We start from the raw sequence: 18,619 nt of genomic DNA, 5'->3' as shown, positions 1-18,619 counted from the left end.
TAATCACAGCACTTTGGGAGGCTGAGGTGGGCAGATCCCTTGAGGTCAGGAGTTCGAGACCAGCCTGACAACATGGTGAAACACTGTCTCTACCAAAAATATAAAACTTAGCCAGGCATGGTGGTGCACACCTGTAATTCCGGCTACTCAGGAGGCTGAGGTGGAAGAATCACTTGAACCCAGGAGGCAGAGGTTGCAGTGAACTAAGATTGTGCCACTGCACTCCAGTCTGGACTACACAGTGAGACTCTGTCTCACACACACACACACAGACACACCCCATCTGATTTTATTCCTTTGCATATGGATATCCAGTTTTCCCAGTACCATTATTGAGCGGCTATTCTTTCCCCACTGGGTATAACTTCACACACTTGTTCAAGATCAGTTGACCATATATGCATGGATTGATTTCTGAGATCTCTACTCTGTTCTATAAATCCATACATTTGTCTTTCTGCCAATACTATATTGTTTTAATTATGGTAGTTTTGTAATATACTTTTATATCAGAAAGTGTAGTGTATTCAGTTTTTGTTATTTTTTTCTCAAGATTGTTTTGGCTCTTCAGGGTCTTTTGTGGTTTCATATGAATTTGGGTATTGTCATTTTCTTTTTTTGTAGAAAATGCCATTGAGATTTTGATATAATTATGTTGACTCTTGTTAAATACAGTAAGAAATTCTTCTTCAAAGTTTTAGCATGCTTAATTTTCCTTGTTCTTTGTTCCCTGCTTTCAAGGCCAAACTTCTTTACTCTCTGTGTTCCCCTGGCCCTGGTAAACAACCTTGCCACTAGTCCTTATCTATAGAGCCCATATTCCATATCTGCTAGCTACTCTGTGAATTACTCCTCACATCGCAATGGCTACTCCCACCAAAACTGATCTTCCTGGCTTCCTACTGGTGTAACCACTTTCCTGCACTTTTCAAGTTAGCTAAATGGGTTCAGCTTAGATTGTGTGGTCCAACTCCAGCCAATGGAGGCAGGACACAGTAACAGGGGCAAGCTGTGTTAATAGATGATAAAAACCTCTGCTTTCCTTTGTTTGTATGTGCTCTCATGGCAACCAGTCCTATGAGGGGCACCTTCTAGCAGGAGCAAATTTGCGTGACTGAGAAAATTTACATTTGAGTGCTATTTCTTTGTGGCACTAAAAATTTTATTTCTAACACTCTGAAGATCACTTTGGGTGGCATAAACATTTTAACAATATTAAGTCTTCCAATTCATGAACACAAGATGTCTTTCCATGTATTTGTATCCAATTTCTTTAATAAATGTAGCTTTCAGAGTACAAGTATTTAATTTTCTTAGTTGTTTATTTCTAAATTTTTTTTAGTGCTACTGCAAGAGGGATTGCTTTTCTTAATTTCCAGATATCTTATTGTTAGTATATAAAAATGCAACTAATATTATGTATGTTGATTTTATATCCTGCAAGGTTACTAAATTTGTTTATTAGTTCTAACAGTTTATTGGTGGATTCCTTATGGTTTTCTTTGTATAAAATCATGTCATCTGCAAACAGAAATAATTTTACTTCCTTTTCTATTTTGAATACTTTTTCTTTCTTTTTGTTGACTAGTTGCTTTGACTAGGATTTCCAATACTATGCTCAATAAAAATGGCAAGAGGGGACATCTTTGCCTTGTTCCTATTTTTATAGGTAACACTTTGAATTTTTCACTATTGTGTATAATATTAACTGTGTGCTTTTCATATATGGCATTTATCAACAGAGCATTTTAAAGCACATGTATATTAACACTTAGGACAAAGATAAGATTTGAGATTCTCTTAAATTACTTTCTGATTATCGCTTTTAAGAAAAAAATCATATACATTTTTAAATTTTAAAAATTGAATCAGTTATTTTACTAATAGTTTTTCCAGATTCCAAAGCAAGATTTTTGAGAAAAGAAACAAGGTTCAGCTCTAATTGAACCAGAGATTGAAATAAAAAATGTGTTCTGGAAATGGTCTTAAGTTATTAAGTTACTAACAGGTGAGCAGATAGGAAAGCAACCAGAGTTTTCTGGCATTGATCCTTTCAATTCAATACTATAGTAGTGAAATAGTCTTTCTAAATTCTTCTAAGTAGCATTGTGTTGTGTTAAGCGTTAATGCTTGCATTAGGTTTATCATTGCTCTATAACTTTACCTTAAACTTAGCACCCTAAAACAACATGCATTTATTATCTGACAATTTTCATGAATCAGTAGCCTGGGTACAGCTAAACTGGGTGTTCTGCTCATGCTCTCACCAGGCTGTAATTCTGGTGTCAGTGGAGGCTGCAGTCTCAACAGAGGCTCAGCGGTAAATCTCAGATTTCCAACCTATTCACAGAAATTAAATCACATTATTTTTGATTGGTTAAAGTTTTAAGAATTTATAAAAGCATTATATATGTGTAAAATATTATAGGTATTATTATTGTTAATAAGAGGAAATCAGCAAATTTGAACTATCATGTTCAGAATCATCCAACTTTCTGAAAATGTGTGTTTTTGCTTCTTTTATCATCTTGCTCCTAGGTCAAAAACGTTTGCCAGCATACTCTACTTTGAAATAACTCAGAGCACAGAAATTCTACTGCTATTTAGAAAGATATTTAGTGCTCTAACAGATCTCATAGTTAGGAATTTTTTCCTCTGTATTCTATCTGGTTTTCCCCTTGCTCTGTCTTTTATCTCATTACCTTTCCATTTCTTCCTGCAATATCACATTGCAAGATTTTATCTAATCTTCAATGCACTGTCATCTCCTCATCTTTTTTCTTTTTTAGTTCTGCTGCTTATGAAGTAGTTCCTTGCCATAGAATTATGTTGCTTTAAAAACTCTGTGCCAGGTGTATACTAACTTGCAATGCTTCCAGATGAATCTTGTTTAATTTTCTTTTTTTAACCTTTCTTTAGATTTACAGAACAACACATGCTCAAAATGCATTGAACAGCAGGAGCAAAACACTTTTTTTGTGAGAGAAGAATGGAAAAGTACATATACAGGCTATTTTTTTCATAAATGTAGTGCTGCTTGTCTATAGGTGGTTGTCTGCAGTTGATTAACAACAGAAAGGTACTAGAAAGTAATCAAAATTAGTGTACTCAACACAACAGGAAACATTTAGCCTTTTAGATATACTGTAGGAAGAATCTCTCAATGGATAGTCTTGCAAACTGTGATTTTAAACAGCTAAACAAAATTATACATCACAGGTGTCGAATCAGTGTCCCACTTCGTTCATCCAAATTCTAAAACCTAAGGAGAATAAGACTAACACTAACTCTTAAAGCCCCAAAATTTCTTTCAGAATTTTTAAACCTAGGGAAGAGTATTCCCCTGTAGAATAAGAATATTTTCTTAGGTTTATTTATTTATGTATTTTTTCCTGAAGCCTATTTTATCTAGTATTAGCTCTGCAAAATGCCTTTATGCATGTATATTTTAAATATTTTTTCAAAATTTTTAACTTAATAAGTTGCTATCTGATATTATTTCTTTTTGTTAAACCTTAATGTTTTTTCAGATAACAGTAGTAATCAAAAGCAAATTATATCTCATTTTTTATAATGGTAAGGATTTTAATATAACAGCTGGTATGAGAAATCGAGTAAAGAGATCAAAATTTTAAAAAATATTGACACACCTCATTTTATTGCACCTCACTTTATTACAATTCACTAATAATGTGCTTTTTACAAATTGAAGGTTTGTAGCAATCCTTGTCAAGGACGTCTATCAAAATCATTTTAAACAGCATGTGCTCACTTAATGTCTTTGTGCCATGTTTTGATAATTCTTTCAATATTCCAAGTGTTTCCTTATTATGCCATGTTTTCATAATTCTCTCAATATTCCAAGTGTTTCCTTATTATTGTATCTGATATGATAATCTCTGATCAGTGATCTTGGATGTTACTATTTTAATTATTTTGGGCAGCACAAATTATGCCCATATAAAATGACCAACTTAATCACCAACTTAATCAATGAATGTGTGTGTTACAACTTAATCAATGGATGTGTGTGCTTCACCAACTAGCTGTTCCACTGTCTCTCCTTCTTGGGCCTCCTGGTTCTCTGAAATACAACTTTGAAATTAGGCTAATAAGTAACCATATAATGGCCTTAAAGTGTTTGAGTGAAAGAAAGAGTCACATGTCTCTCACTTTAAATCAAAAGCTACAAATGACTAAGGAAAGTGAAGAAGACAAGTTGAAAGACAAGATAAGGCTGAACACTGGGCTTCTTGTAATAGCTGGTTAGCCAAATTGTAAATATGAAAGAAAAGTTCTTGAAGAAAATTAAAGGTGCTAATCCAGTAAACACATGAATGGCATAAAAAAAAGTTGTTTTTGATATGGAGAGAGTTTTAGTGATCTACATAGAGGATCAAATTAGCTGAAACATTCCCTTAAGCCAAAACCTAATCAAGAGCAAGGCCCTAAATCTTCATTTCTGTAAAGGATGCGAGAGATCAAGAAGCTACAGAAGAGAAATCAGAAGCTAACAGAGGTTAAAGGAAAAAAGGAATCTTCATGTGGGATGAATCCAGACATCAGAAGAATTTTCATATAACTTGTTTCCAGTTTTAATCATGGGATATTCAGTTTCTCACTATAGGCTTCAATGGGCTCAGAAATATCCCTTGGTAGATTCTATGAAAAGAGTGATTTCAACCTGTTGAATCAAAACCCAAGTTTAACTCTGAGAGACAAATCCACCCATCTCAAAGCATTTTCACAGATAGCTTGTTTCCAGTTTTAATTGTGGGATATTCAGTTTTTCACTACAGCTTTCAATGGGCTCAGAAATGTTCCCTCACAGATTCTTAAAAAAAGAATGTTTCGAGCCAGGCGCGGTGGCTCACGCCTGTAATCCCAGCACTTTGGGAGGCCGAGGCGGGTGGATCACGAGGTCAAGAGATCGAGACCATCCTGGTCAACATGGTGAAACCCCGTCTCTACTAAAAATACAAAAAATTAGCTGGGCATGGTGGCGCGTGCCTGTAATCCCAGCTACTCAGGAGGCTGAGGCAGGAGAATTGCCTGAACCCAGGAGGCGGAGGTTGCAGTGAGCCGAGATCGCGCCATTGCACTCCAGCCTGGGTAACAAGAGCGAGACTCCGTCTCAAAAAAAAAGAATGTTTCTAACCTGGTGTATAAAAACACATGTTCCATTCTGGGAGATGAACCCACACATCACAAAGCATTTTCATTGATAGCTTGTTTCTAGTTTTTATCATGAGTTATTTGGGTTCTCACTATAGAATAAATGGATTCAGAAATCTGCCTTTGTTGATTCTACAAAAAAACTGTTTCCAACCTGATAAATCAAAACACAGGTTAAATTCTGTGAGTTGAATCCAGACATTACAAAGCATTTTCACAGAGAGATTGTCTGTAGTTTTTATCATGGGATATTCAGTTTTTCGTGAGAGGCTTCAATGCACTCAGAAATGTCCCTTGTAGATTCCACAGAAACAGTGTTTCCAACCTGGCAAATCAGAGCACAGGTTCCATTCTTTGAATTGAGTCCACACAACACAGAGCATTTTCACAGATAGCCTCTTTTTAATTTTTATCACCAGATATTTGGTTTTTCACTATAGACCTCATGGGCTCAGAAATGTCCCTTCATAGATTCAATAAAAAGAATGTTTCCAAACTGGAGAATCAAATCAAGTTTCCATTCTATAAGATTAATCCACAGACCACAAAGTATTTTCACAGAGGGCTTGTTTCTAGTTTTTATCATGGGAATTTTGGATTTTCACGATAGGCTTTAATCGACTCAGAAATGTCCCTTCATAGATTCTACAAAAAGAGTGTTCCCAACCTGGTGAATCAAAACACAGGAACACAGGATTAACTATGTGAGATGAATCCACACATCACATAAAAACTGCAAAAAAATAGTTTGTTTCTAGTTTTTAATAGCAGAATATTTGGTTTTTCACTGTAGGCGTCAATGTGTTCAGAAATGTCCCCTCGTATAGTCTACTAAAGGAGTGTTTCTAACCTGGTGAATGAAAACACAGGTTTCATTCTGAAAGATGAATCCACACATTACAAAGCATTTTTGCAGATACCTTATTTCTAGTTTTTATCACGGGTATTTGGTTTTTCACTATAGGATTTCATGGGCTCAGAAATGTTTCTTTGTGGATAGTATAAGAAGAGTGTTTCCAACCTGTAGGATCAAAACACAGGTTTAACACTATGAGTTGATCCACATATCCCAAAGCATTTTTACAAATAGCTTGTTTACAGTTTTTATCCCGGAATAGTCAGTTTTTCACTATAGACATAAACGCACTCAGAATGTCCCTTAAGAGATTCTCCAAAAAGAGTATTTACAACCTGGTGAACGAAAACACAAGTTCAAAAGGTGACATAAATACATATATACATCACAAAGTATTTTCACAGATAACTTGTCTCTAGTTTTTAATCATGGAATATTCAGGTTTTACCTATAGGTCCCAATGGCCTCAGAAATGTCCCTTCTTAGATTCTACATAAAGAGTGTTTCCAACATGGAAAATCAAAACACAGGTTTAAATCTGTGAGATGAATACACACATCACAAAGCATTTTCACAAATAGTTTGTTTCTAGTATTTATTGTGGGATATTCAGTTTTTCACTATAGGCTTCAATAATCTCAAAAATGTCCCATTGTTGAGTCTACAAAAATAGTTTCCAACGTGGTGTTTTCAAAATGGTGAATCAAAACACATGTTTCATTCTGTGTTGGAAACTGTCGAGTTTCCAACATGGTGAATCAAAACACATGTTCCATTCTTGGAAATAAATTCACACATCAAAAAGCATTTCCACAGAGAGCTTTTTTCTAGTTTTTAATCAAAGAACACTTGGTTTTCCACTATAGACTTCAATGGATTCGGAAATGTCTCCTCATAGACTCCACAAAAAATAATTGTAACCTGTTGAAAAGAAAAACACAGATTCCATTCTGAGAGATGAATCGAACCATCACAAAGCATTTTCACAAATAGCTTGTTAATAGTTTTCATTGAGAGTTATTTGGGTTTTCACTATAGACTTCAATGGGCTCAGAAATGTCCCTTCGTAAATTCTACAAAAAAAGTGGTTCCATCTCAGTGATTCAAAACACAGGTTCTATTCTTTAGTTGAATCCACAGATCACAAAGCATTTTCACAGACAGCCTGTTTCTAATTTTTATCACAGGATACACAGTTTTTCACTATGGGCTTCATGGGATCAGTAATGTCCCTTTGTAGACTCTACAAAAAGAGTGTTTCCAAACTGGTGAATCAAAACAAGGTTTCATTCTACGAGATGAATCCTGGCATCACAAAGCATTTCCACAGATAGCTCGTTTCTGGTATTTATTGCAGAATAATCAGTTTTCCACTATAGGTTTTAATGGGCTCAGAATGTCCCTTCATTAATTCTACAAAAAGAATGTTTCTAGCATGGTGAATGAAAACATAGGTTCCATTCTGGAAGATAAATCCACATATCACAAAGTATTTACAGGGAGAGTTTGTTTCTATTTTTATCATGGGTTATTCAGGTTTTCACTACAGATTCAGAAATCTGCCTTTCTTGATTCTACAAAAAGTGTGTTTCTAACCTGGTAAATCAAAACACAGGTTAAATTCTGCAGGTTGAATCCAGACATCACAGAGCATTTTCACAAATAACTTGTCGGTAGTTGTTATCAGGGGATACTTGGTTTTTCACAATAGGCTTCAATGGGCTCAGAAATGTCCCTTGTAGATTCTACAGAAAGAGTGTTTCCAACACAGTGAATCAAAACATAGGTTCCCATCTGTGAATTGAATCCACACATCACAAAGCATTTTCACAGAGCTTTTATCTAGTTTTTATTGCAGGTTATTCGGTTTTTCACTATAGGCCTCATGGGCTCAGAAATGTCCTTTGTATATTCCACAAAAAGAGTGTTTCCAAACTGGTGAATCAAAACAAAGTTCCATTCTATTAGATGAATCCATTCACCACAAAGCATTTTCACAGATCCTTGTTTCTAGCTTCTATCATGGGAATTTTGGGTTTTCACTATAAGCTTCGATTGGCTTAGAAATGTCTCTTCTTAGATTCTACAAAAAGAGTGTTTTAATCTGGGAAATCACAACACAAGTGTGACTCTATGAGATAAATCCACACATTCCAAACATTTTCACAAACAGATTGTAGTTTTTACCTAGAATTTTGGTTTTTCACTATAGACTTTACTGTCCTCAGAAATGTCCACTTGTATATTCTACAAAAGGAGTGTTTCTCACCTGGTGAATGAAAACACAGGTTCCATTCTGAGAGATGAACTGACCCAACACAAAACATTTTCACAGATACCTTGTTTCTAGTTTTTATTGCAGGATATTTGGGTTTTTGCTACAGACATCGATGGGTTCATAAAAGTTCCTATGTAGGTTCTACAAAAGGTGTGTTTCCTACCAGGTGAATCAAAACAAAGGTTCCATTCTGTTAGTTGACTCCACACATCACAAAGCATTTTAACAGATACCTTGTTTCTAATTTTATCACGGAATTTCACTATAGGATTTCATGGGCTCAGAAATGTTTCTTTGTAGATACTACAAGAAGATTGTTTCCAAACTGTAAAATCAAACACAGGTTTAACTCTGTGAGTTGCGTCCACACATTACAAAGTATTTTCACAAATAGCTTGTTCATAGTTTTTAACCACAGCATATTCAGTTTTTCACCATAGGCAAAAATGAGCTCAGAATGTCCCTTAGTAGATTCTTCAAAAAGAGTGTTTCCAACCTGGTGAATGAAAACACAAGTTCAAATGGTGAGATGAATACACACATCACAAGTATTTTTACAGATAACTCATCTCTAATGTTTATTGTAGGATATTCAGTTTTTACCTATAGGTCTCAACTGGTTCAGAAATGTCCCTTCATAGGTTCTACATAAAAATTGTTTCCAAGATGGAGAATCAAAACATAGGTTTAACTTTGTCAGGCGAATCCACACATCATAAAGCATTTTCACAAATAGTTTGTTTCTAGTATCTATTAAGAGATATTTGGTTTTTCACTATAAGCTTCAATGAGCTCAGATATGTCCGTTCATAGATACTACATAAAGAGTGTTTCTAAACTGGTGAACCAAAACACAGTTCCATTCTGTGAGATGAATTTACACATCATACGGCATTTTCACAGATAGCTTTCTTCTAGTTTTTATCGTGGGATATTTGGTTTTTCACTTAAGGCTTAAATGGGCTCAGAAATGTCCCACTGTAGACTCTACAAAGAGAGTGTTTCTAACCTGAAAAATCAAAACACAGGTCCAATTCTGGGAGATAAATCCATATATCACAAAGCATTTTCACAGATAGATTGTTTCTAGTTTTTATCATGGAATATTCAGTTTTTCAGTGAAAGCCTCAAGGAGCTCAGAAATATCTGTTCCAATATCCTACAAAAAGGATATTGTTTCCAATGTGGTGAATCAAAATACAGATATAACACTGTGAGATGAATCTACACTTTATAAAGCATTTTCACAGATAGCTTGTTTTTCGTATCTGTCACAGGATGATCAGTTTTTCACTATAAGCCTCATGTCCATTCATAGATCCTATAAAAAAAGTGTATACAACATAGTGAGTCAAAGCACAGGTTCCCTTCTGGAATATGTGTCCAAACATCACAAAGAATTTTCCTAGATAGATTTTTCCTAGTCTTATCATGGAATATTTGGTTTTCCACTATAGGCATCAATGGGTTCAGAATTGTCTCTTTGTAGATTCTACAAAAAGAGTGTTTCCAACCTGATGAATCAAAAGACAGGTTTTATTCTGGAACATGAATCCACATATCAGAAGGCATTTTTAAAGGTAGCTTGTTCTAGGAATATTCGGTTTTTTGCTATTGACTTCAAGGGGCTCAGAAATGCCATTCATAGATTCTATAAAAATTTCTAAACTGAAAAATAAAGACACAGATTTTATTCCAGAAAATAAATTTACAAATCAAAAGCATTTTCACAGATAGATTACTTCTAGTGTTTATTGGGGAATATTTGCTTTTTAACAATACTTCTCGCTGGACTCAGAAATACCCCTCTATAAATTCTACAAAAAGAGTGTTTCCAATTAAAACACAGGTTTTATTCTGTAACATAAATCCACATATCACAAAGCATTTTCACAGAGAGCTTGTTTCTAGATTTTATCATGGAATATTTGGTTTTTCACTATAGGTGTAAATGTGCTCAGAAATGTCCCTCTGTATATTCTCCAAATTGAGTGTTATGTTAGCAGCCTGGTAAATAAAAAGACAGATTTAATTCTGTGACATGAATCCACACATCAAAAAGCTAACAGATAGTTTGTTTCTAGTTTTTGTCTAGGGATATTCTGTTTCTCCTATAGGTCTCTGTAGACTCAGAAATGTGCCTTCAAAGACTCTACAAAAAGCGTGTTTTTAACTATATGAAATGAAGCACAGCTTAAATTCTTTGAGATGAAACCACATATCACAAAGCATTTCACAGAAAGCATTTTTATAGTACTTATTGGTGGATATTTGTTTTTTAAATATAGGCCTCAAGGGGCTCAACAATATACCTACCTAGACTCTCAAAAAGAGTGTTTCCAACTGGTCAATCAAAACATAGGTTGCATTCCATTAGATGAATCCACACATCACAAAGCATTTTCACAGAGAACTTGTTTCTAGTTATTATTGCAGGATATTCAGTTTTTCAATCTAGGAGTAAATGGGCTCAGAAGTGTCCCATTGTATATTCCACAAAGAGTATTTCCAACCTAGTGAATCAAAACACAGGTTAAATTCTGTGAAATGAATTCACACATCACAAAATATTTCAACAGATAACTTGTTCTAATTTTTAACACAGAATATTAGGTTTTTCACTATAGGCCTCATTAGACTACAAAATGTCCCTTCATAGATTCTGTAAAAAGAGTGTTTTTAACCTGGTGAATGAAAACATGGTTCCATTCTGTGAGATGAATTCACGCATCACAAAGCATTTACACAGAGAGCCTGTTTCTAGTTTTTATCGTGGGATATTCAGTTTTTCATTATAAGCCTCAATGAGTTCAGAAATGTCCACTCGTAGACCCTACAAAAAAAATGTTGCCAATCTGGTGTTCAAAATACAGTTCAATTCTGAGAGATGAAACCACACATCACAAAGCATTTTCACAGATAGCTCTCTTCTAGTTATCACAGAATATTCTGTTTTACTTAAGGCTACAATAGGCTCAGAAATGTCTCATTGTGGACTCTACGAAAAGAGTGTTTCCAACCTGAAAAATCAAATGCATGTTCCATTCTGTGAGAAGAATCCACAGGTCAAAAGCATTTTCACATACAGCTTGTTTTCAGTTTTAATGTCGGATATTCGGTTTTACACTTTAGGCATCAAAGGGCTCTGAAATGTCTATTCATGCCTTCTATAAAAACACGGGGTCTTAACCTGCTGAATCAAAACACATGTTCCATTGTGTGAGATGAATCCACACATCACAAAGCATTTTTACATGTAGGTTGTTTCTAGTTTTCATGTGGGATATTTGATTTTTCACTGTAGATGTCAATGGGATCAGAGTTGTTCTGTTGTAGTTTCTACAAAAACAGTGTTTCCAATGTGATGAATCAGAACACAGTTTCCATTCTGTGAACTGAATCCACACATCACAAAGCATTTTTACAGATAGCTTGTTCTTAGTTTTTATTTGGGATATTTTGTTTTACACCACAGGCATCAATGGGCTCAGAGGTCATAGGTTCTACAAAAAGTGTGTTTCCAAATTGGTTTACCAAAACAGTGGTTCCATTCTGTGAGATGAATCTACACAACACAAAACACTTTCACAGATAGCTTGATTCTACCTCAGATGACGAAATATTCAGTTTTTCACTATAGGCCTCAACGGGCTCAGGGTTGTCGGGTTTTAGATTCTGTTAAAAAAAAAAAAAAAAAAAAAAAAAAAAAAGATGTATCCAACCTGGTGTAGATTCCACAAAAACAGTACTTTCAATGTTGTGAATCAGAACACAGGTTCCATCTGTGAGATGCTTTTTAAACTTTTTGTTATTTTACTTTATGTCTCATTGTATAACAGTTTTACAACATTGTTGTAGTTTTTAGTTGTTTCATAATTTAGTCTTGCCACTTAAGAGTAGTTTACAGACTACAATTACAGTGTTGTGATATTCTGCTTTTCTTTGTGCTGATGATTACCAGTGAGTTTTGCACCTTAAGATCATTTTTTCTTGCCCATTAACATCATTTTTTTTTCAGTTAGAAGAACTCTCTTAAGCATTTCCTGTAGGACAAGTCTGGTGTTGATGAAATCTCTCAGATTTTGTTTTTCATGGGAAGTTTTTTTATTTCATCTTCATGCTTAAAGGATATTCTCTCTGGATATATATTATTCTAGGGTAAATGTTTTTCTCTTTAGCACTTTAAATATGTCATACACAGGTCTTCTTAAATAATTCCAGTCACTGTGATATATTTTTTTGCAGGACTGTTATTCTATAATTTTTTTTAATGTTTTAGAGTATTTTTATTTTTTTCAAGAAGAAACTTATTTCTCTAGTCTATCCACTGATTGACCACAATTTCAAATTGAAATTGTCCAATATAAATCTGCTTCTTACACATCACCTTCCTGAAAATGTTTAAACATTAATTCAACTTAAGACATGCTTAAGTTAAATGTCTAGAATCTTTTTCAATAATTTTGAAAATATTCTTATTAGTTTTATTTATAAATATAAACATATATATATAGGCAGTGTCCCTCTCTGTCACCCAGGCTGGAGTGCAGTGCTGCACTCATAGCTCACTTGAGCCTTGAACTCCTGGCCTCAAGTAATTCTCCTGCCTCAGCCTTTCACATAGCTGGGATTACAGGAGTAGACCACCATGCCTGTCTAACTAAAAGGGATCTTCTGAATATAGTCTGGTTGGTCATTACCCAGCTTATATGAGTGGAGTCTAAAATCATGCACAGCAGCATGGGTTGAAGTTACAATTTACTGTTTTTTTTATTGTTTTCTTTGCTCTGGCTATAAACTAACAACTTTAATGTTATTCTAATATAAAGCTCTCAATACAGGTCTTTTGAATATTTGAGATTTTTATAATCTTTTTGCTGAATTAATTTAATTATGTGATGAGTAGTCACCAGTGCCTTGCTTATCCCCAGGTGCTAGAAATGTACGGCTGAGCAATTAAGTCATTCCTCTGATTACAGGGACTATATTAACCTCTAACAATCAACAGATCTTCTCAGATCTTTTGTACCCTATAGATTGCTTTCTAATGTGTTATGCAAAAGAATAAGCCATTGTACATGTCTACCCTTTTCACTCTTTGAATTTTGCTTTCAACTTCAAATACAGCTTTTTTCTTTTAATAGTGATAGTGCATGTGGATTTTTCTTAATAAGCAAGAGATATGAGTATCATAATGAGAAGATGTGAGGACTAAACAGAGCCTTTAAATAAACTTTCATCCATCTAGTCTGTTTTGCATTTGGAAAAGGTAACTTATAAAACATATTTTATTAATTACTCAGTTTTAACAATTTTATGTAAAATTTACAGGCTATTGCAATAATCATGGTGATAAATGGTAACACCTTCTCTCAGAATAAAAAATATAGATGGAGTTCAGAAGTAATCAGACTTCAAATGTTTTATAAATAGTTTTTATTAGAAATTTTTTCAAACATATTAAGTAAAATGTAAAGTAAATGTTAAGTAAAAAGTAAAAATAATTAGACAATGAACCACATATACCCATCACCCAGAAAGAATTATCAATATTTTGTGGTTTGCTTTATTCTTGACTATGATTTTCTTCCTTGAAAAGTATTTTAAAGCAATTCTCAAATATTTTGCCACTTCTCAATTGCAGGAGTATGAATTCCCAAAGCTACAGACTTAACATAACCAAAAACGTCTTGATATTCTTTAATACCTCTAATATAATAATGAAATTTCTATAGTCAAATTTCAGTTTTTTTTAAAATATATTTTTATACTTGATTTATTGGAATCAGTATAAAAACAAATTTCTTATTTTTTTTGTTGTGTTGTGTCTTTCAGATCTCTTTATTGTAGAACAAATGAGCCTCTAGTAGACAGCATACAATTTGATCTATTCTGCCAGTCTTTGCCTTTCAAGCGGAAAAAGTTTAATCCATTCAAATTTATAGGAATTTGTGATAAGAAATTCTTCTGCCATTTTCCCATTTGTTTTCAACCTATTTTTTTTTTTGTTTCTTATTTCCTACCATATTGTCTTCTTCTGTGTTTGTTTGTATTTTACATTTTTTATTCTGTTTTTATTTTTTTCTATATATTTTTAGTTATCTTTTGGTGATTATTCTGTTATTACAATAAGCCTATTAAATTTTTTACAATCCATTTTTACTTATTCTGTCTTAACTACACTAGAAAACAAAAATTCTGCTCCTATACAACGTTGTCCTTCTTTTATATTGTTTTTGCCACAATTACATTTTTATAGATTATGTGCCAATAACATAGATTTTTAAATTAATGGTTTATGCATTTGTCTTTTAAACCATATATAAAAATATATATAATTACAGATCAGGCGCAGTGGCTCACACCTGTAATCCCAGCACTTTGGGAGGCCAAGGTGTGTGAATCACCTGAGGTCAGGAGTTTGAGACCAGCATAGCCAACATTGTGAAACCCATCTCTACTAATAATACAAAAATTAGCCAGATGTGTTGGCTACACACCTGTAGTCCCAGTTACTTGGGAGGCTGAGGCAGAAGAATCACTTGAACCTGAGAGGCGGAGGTTGCAGTGAGCCAAGATCATGCCATTGCACTCCAGCCTAGGTGACAAGAACAAAACTCCATCTCCAGAAAAAAAAAAGAAAAATATAGCTACAAACCAAAAATACAAAAATATTGACTTTGTATTTTGCTATGTATTATCTGTTTCAGTGCCTTTTTATTTCCTCATATGGCTTCATGGACAGTCCAGTGTTCTTTTATTTTACACTGAAGGAAGTTCTTTATTAGGGCAAATTACTAGGAACAAGCACTCTCAGCTTTTGATTTTCTGGGAATGTTGTAATGTCACTTTCATTTTTGAGGGATAGTTTTGCCAGATAGAGAATTATTAATTGACAATTTTTCTTTCAACATTTTTTTGCATTAACATTCTTTGCTGATTTTAAATTATCCCAGTGACTAATGACCTCCATGGTTTCTATAGATAATAACTGCTAATCTTCCTGAGGATCCCTTACTCATGATAAATGGCTTCTCTCTTGCTGCTTTCAATATTCTCTGGCTTTGGCTCTTGACAGTTTGATTGTGGTATGTCTTGATGTGTATCTCTCTCTGTTCTTTCTTCTTGGAGTTTGTTGATTTCTTCTGTAGATCCATGCCTTTTATTAAATTTGGGAAGTTTAGAGCCATTGTTATTTTCAAATATTCACTCTGTCTCTTTCACTTTTCTCTTTCTGAGATTTTTATTACACATGTATGTTGGTACAGTTGGTGGTGTTAACACAAGTTTCTTAAGCTCTGTTCATTTTTTTTCTGCTCCTCAGACCATATAATTTTAATTGACCTATCTTCAAGTTTACTAAGTCCTTATTCTGCTTGATCAAGTTTGAAACCCTCAAGTGAATTATTCATTATAGTTATTGCAGTTATTGCATTTCACAGTGCTGAAATTTGTTTTCTTTTTATACTTTTAATCTCTTTATTGATTATTCTTTATTTGTTAAGACATATTACCCTTTGTTTCCTTTAGTTCTTTATCCATGTTTTTTTTTCCCATTTTTAAATCATATTTAAGAATAAGTCTAAAAAATTCAGCTTCTCTATTTCCTCAGGGACAGTTTCTGTTAAATTCTTCTATGGATAGATAATATTTTCTTGTGTGTGTGTGCGTGTGTGTGTGTGTGTGTGTGTGCACTCTACATTTTTTGTTGAAAACTAGACATTATCCCTATTATAATCTGATAACTCTAGAAATTAGAATATCTCCCTTTTGATAGTTTCTTTTTACTGCTTATATATGTTATAGTTGTTTGTTCTACTCTCTCTGGAACCAGGGAACATGGTCTCACGCTAAAAAAAAGGGGTGCCATTTTCAAGACCACAGTGGAACCAAAAAGGATAAGTAAAAATACCACAAAGCTCTACTGTCATTTCTATGTTGATTCTTTCTTGATTTAGCATTTGGTTGGTTGTTGTAAACCTCTGATTATTTTTCCAGAGTTCCGACAAAGTTTATTCTGACTGTTTCTGGTAAGTTTTTGTGGTGCTTCTATGGAGAGATGGACCATTATTTTTTGTATGTCTAAAGGCCATTGTATTTTTTTACACTGTTAATAATTTTGCCTATTTTTCAACCAAGTTTAATACATTTAGAAGAAAGAGGAGACTATGACAAAAGTGCCAGTTATTTCCAATTTTCCCTTTTCTGTCATAGTATCAGAATCCCCAATTTTTAATTAGACCAATTTGCTGACCAGAATGATGTCTATATATTATATTCTCTCTTGCAGCTCAGTGTAGAGTTATAATTAAATTCTGGCTAGTATAATATTTGCAGAAGTGATATGAGCTGCTCTGAATTTTTTCCTTTAAGAGAAGAAGTGTGCATTTCTTGTTCCTTTCTTTGCTCCATTCCATTGCCCGAGTATAAAGCATAAAAATGAAAATTTGGGATCATATAAGATTTCAGTAATTTCTTATTGTGAAGCCACAATACAGTAAGGGCTGTATTCCTAAAATCTTCATGAAGCAGATCTGCCAAATCAGCTTCTTACTTCTATGTTCATTACATAAGAGGATCTTCTATCTCATTTAAGCTGCTGTTGTTTGGGTTTTTTTTTTTACGTATAATATATCCCATATTTCAACTAATAGAAAGATTCCCTGAGAATTGTTCTATTTGTCAAAAGTCATTGGCACTAGAAGATTAAGCAGACAGGACAGCTACAGAATCCAATAAAGACAATATGAAAAATGAATATATATAATTGCTTGTACTTTTAACAAAATTGTTTGTATCTATTGAGATGGGAGAAAATAATATCAAAAAAAGAAGAAATCCTTGTGATAAGAAAAATCTTTGTATTTAAAATTCGCAGATTATTTAAAAAAATTTTTTTTGTCAGATGGTATATTGGGAATTGGAATGTAATAGTAAGGAAGCAGAGTTAAAGATAAATTGTTTTATACAATAAAATAATAACAAAATGTGTCAGTATAGAATTTTGGAGTCAGTTAGATTTGCAGAGAGTAGGGGACAGATTGGGAAAGAATTAGTAACCAAGAAGTTAGTCTAGAGAGATAATGGATTAGACAGATAGACAAATAATAAACATTTCTGAGAAAAATTGATTCATGCTATATAATGTACTCTCTATCTTCCTGTTTAATTTTAAGTAAACTATAATTGGTTCACTAACATTATAAATAAAGAAACAGAGAGCCATGTAAATGCCTGCCTGATGAAGTTTCAAAGAAGAATAAATAGCAAGGGCACAGAGATGAGAGTAAGCTTATTGTCTGAGGGATAAAAAGGAAGCAAATATGGGATGAACATAATGAATGAGAAGTAACAATGAGTTTGGAGACTCAGAGAGAGATCAAGTATGTAAAAATGTGTAAACAAAGGAAATGAATGTGGCTATAAGTCAGATTTCAACGGAAATCCATTTTAAGTTTGTGTGCATGGAATGGCATGATTTGGTTTACATTTTAGAAACATATCTCTAGTTTCTGTGTGGAGAATATACTATATTTAAGCATAAAGTTTAGAGCCTATTTCAAAATTCCAAGTGAGAATGTTTCGGCAATGCATTAAAAATAATGAGAAATTTGGAATATATTCTGGCAGAAGAGATGTGACAGGCTATCCAGAAAAAATAGATGTGAATTGTGAGTAAATAGGACTTAGGATATTTTTCTGAGTAAAAGAATAGATAACAATGCCCATACCTGGTATGAAAAACGTTTAGAAAGAGTGATTTGAGCAGGGACAGATTGAGAGAGGATTGGAATGATTATTTCTGTTGTGGCCTTGTTGGGATTCACATTCCTAGTAAACAGAGTGGAAATGTTGAATGAGCAATTGGACATAGGAGCCTGGAGCCCAGAAGAGGTCTGGTAGAGAAATATAATGGCTTTGGGTGTCATTAATATATGAATAGTAATTATTTTATAGGATTGGAAAAATCATCTTGAGAGAAAGGCTAGAAAGAGAAACTACAGAGTCTGAGCACCAAGAGCTGGAGTCTTTCAGAGAAAAAAATAAATAAATATTATGTCACTGTGGACTTAGTAGAATTATTTCAAGAAAGAATTCAGTGGTCAACTTGGGCTAACGCTAGTGAGAAGTCAAGTAAGATCATTTCAAATGGAACCTTGACTTTGACGAGATGTGTAACATTGCTGACTTTAACAAAAGCCAATTCAGTACAATTTTGTAGACTAAAGATTGATTGGAGTAGTTTAAGGAAAGGATTAGTTGGTGGGATGGGAGATGAAAACACATCTAGAAAACTGTTCTTAAAAGCT

Source organism: Aotus nancymaae, unplaced genomic scaffold (assembly GCF_030222135.1).
Source record: "Aotus nancymaae isolate 86718 unplaced genomic scaffold, 86718_ANA_hifiasm-v0.15.2.pri h1tg000117l, whole genome shotgun sequence".
Classification (NCBI taxonomy): domain Eukaryota; kingdom Metazoa; phylum Chordata; class Mammalia; order Primates; family Aotidae; genus Aotus; species Aotus nancymaae.
The sequence above is the reverse complement of the archived record's forward strand: the minus strand, read 5'-3'. Positions refer to the sequence as shown.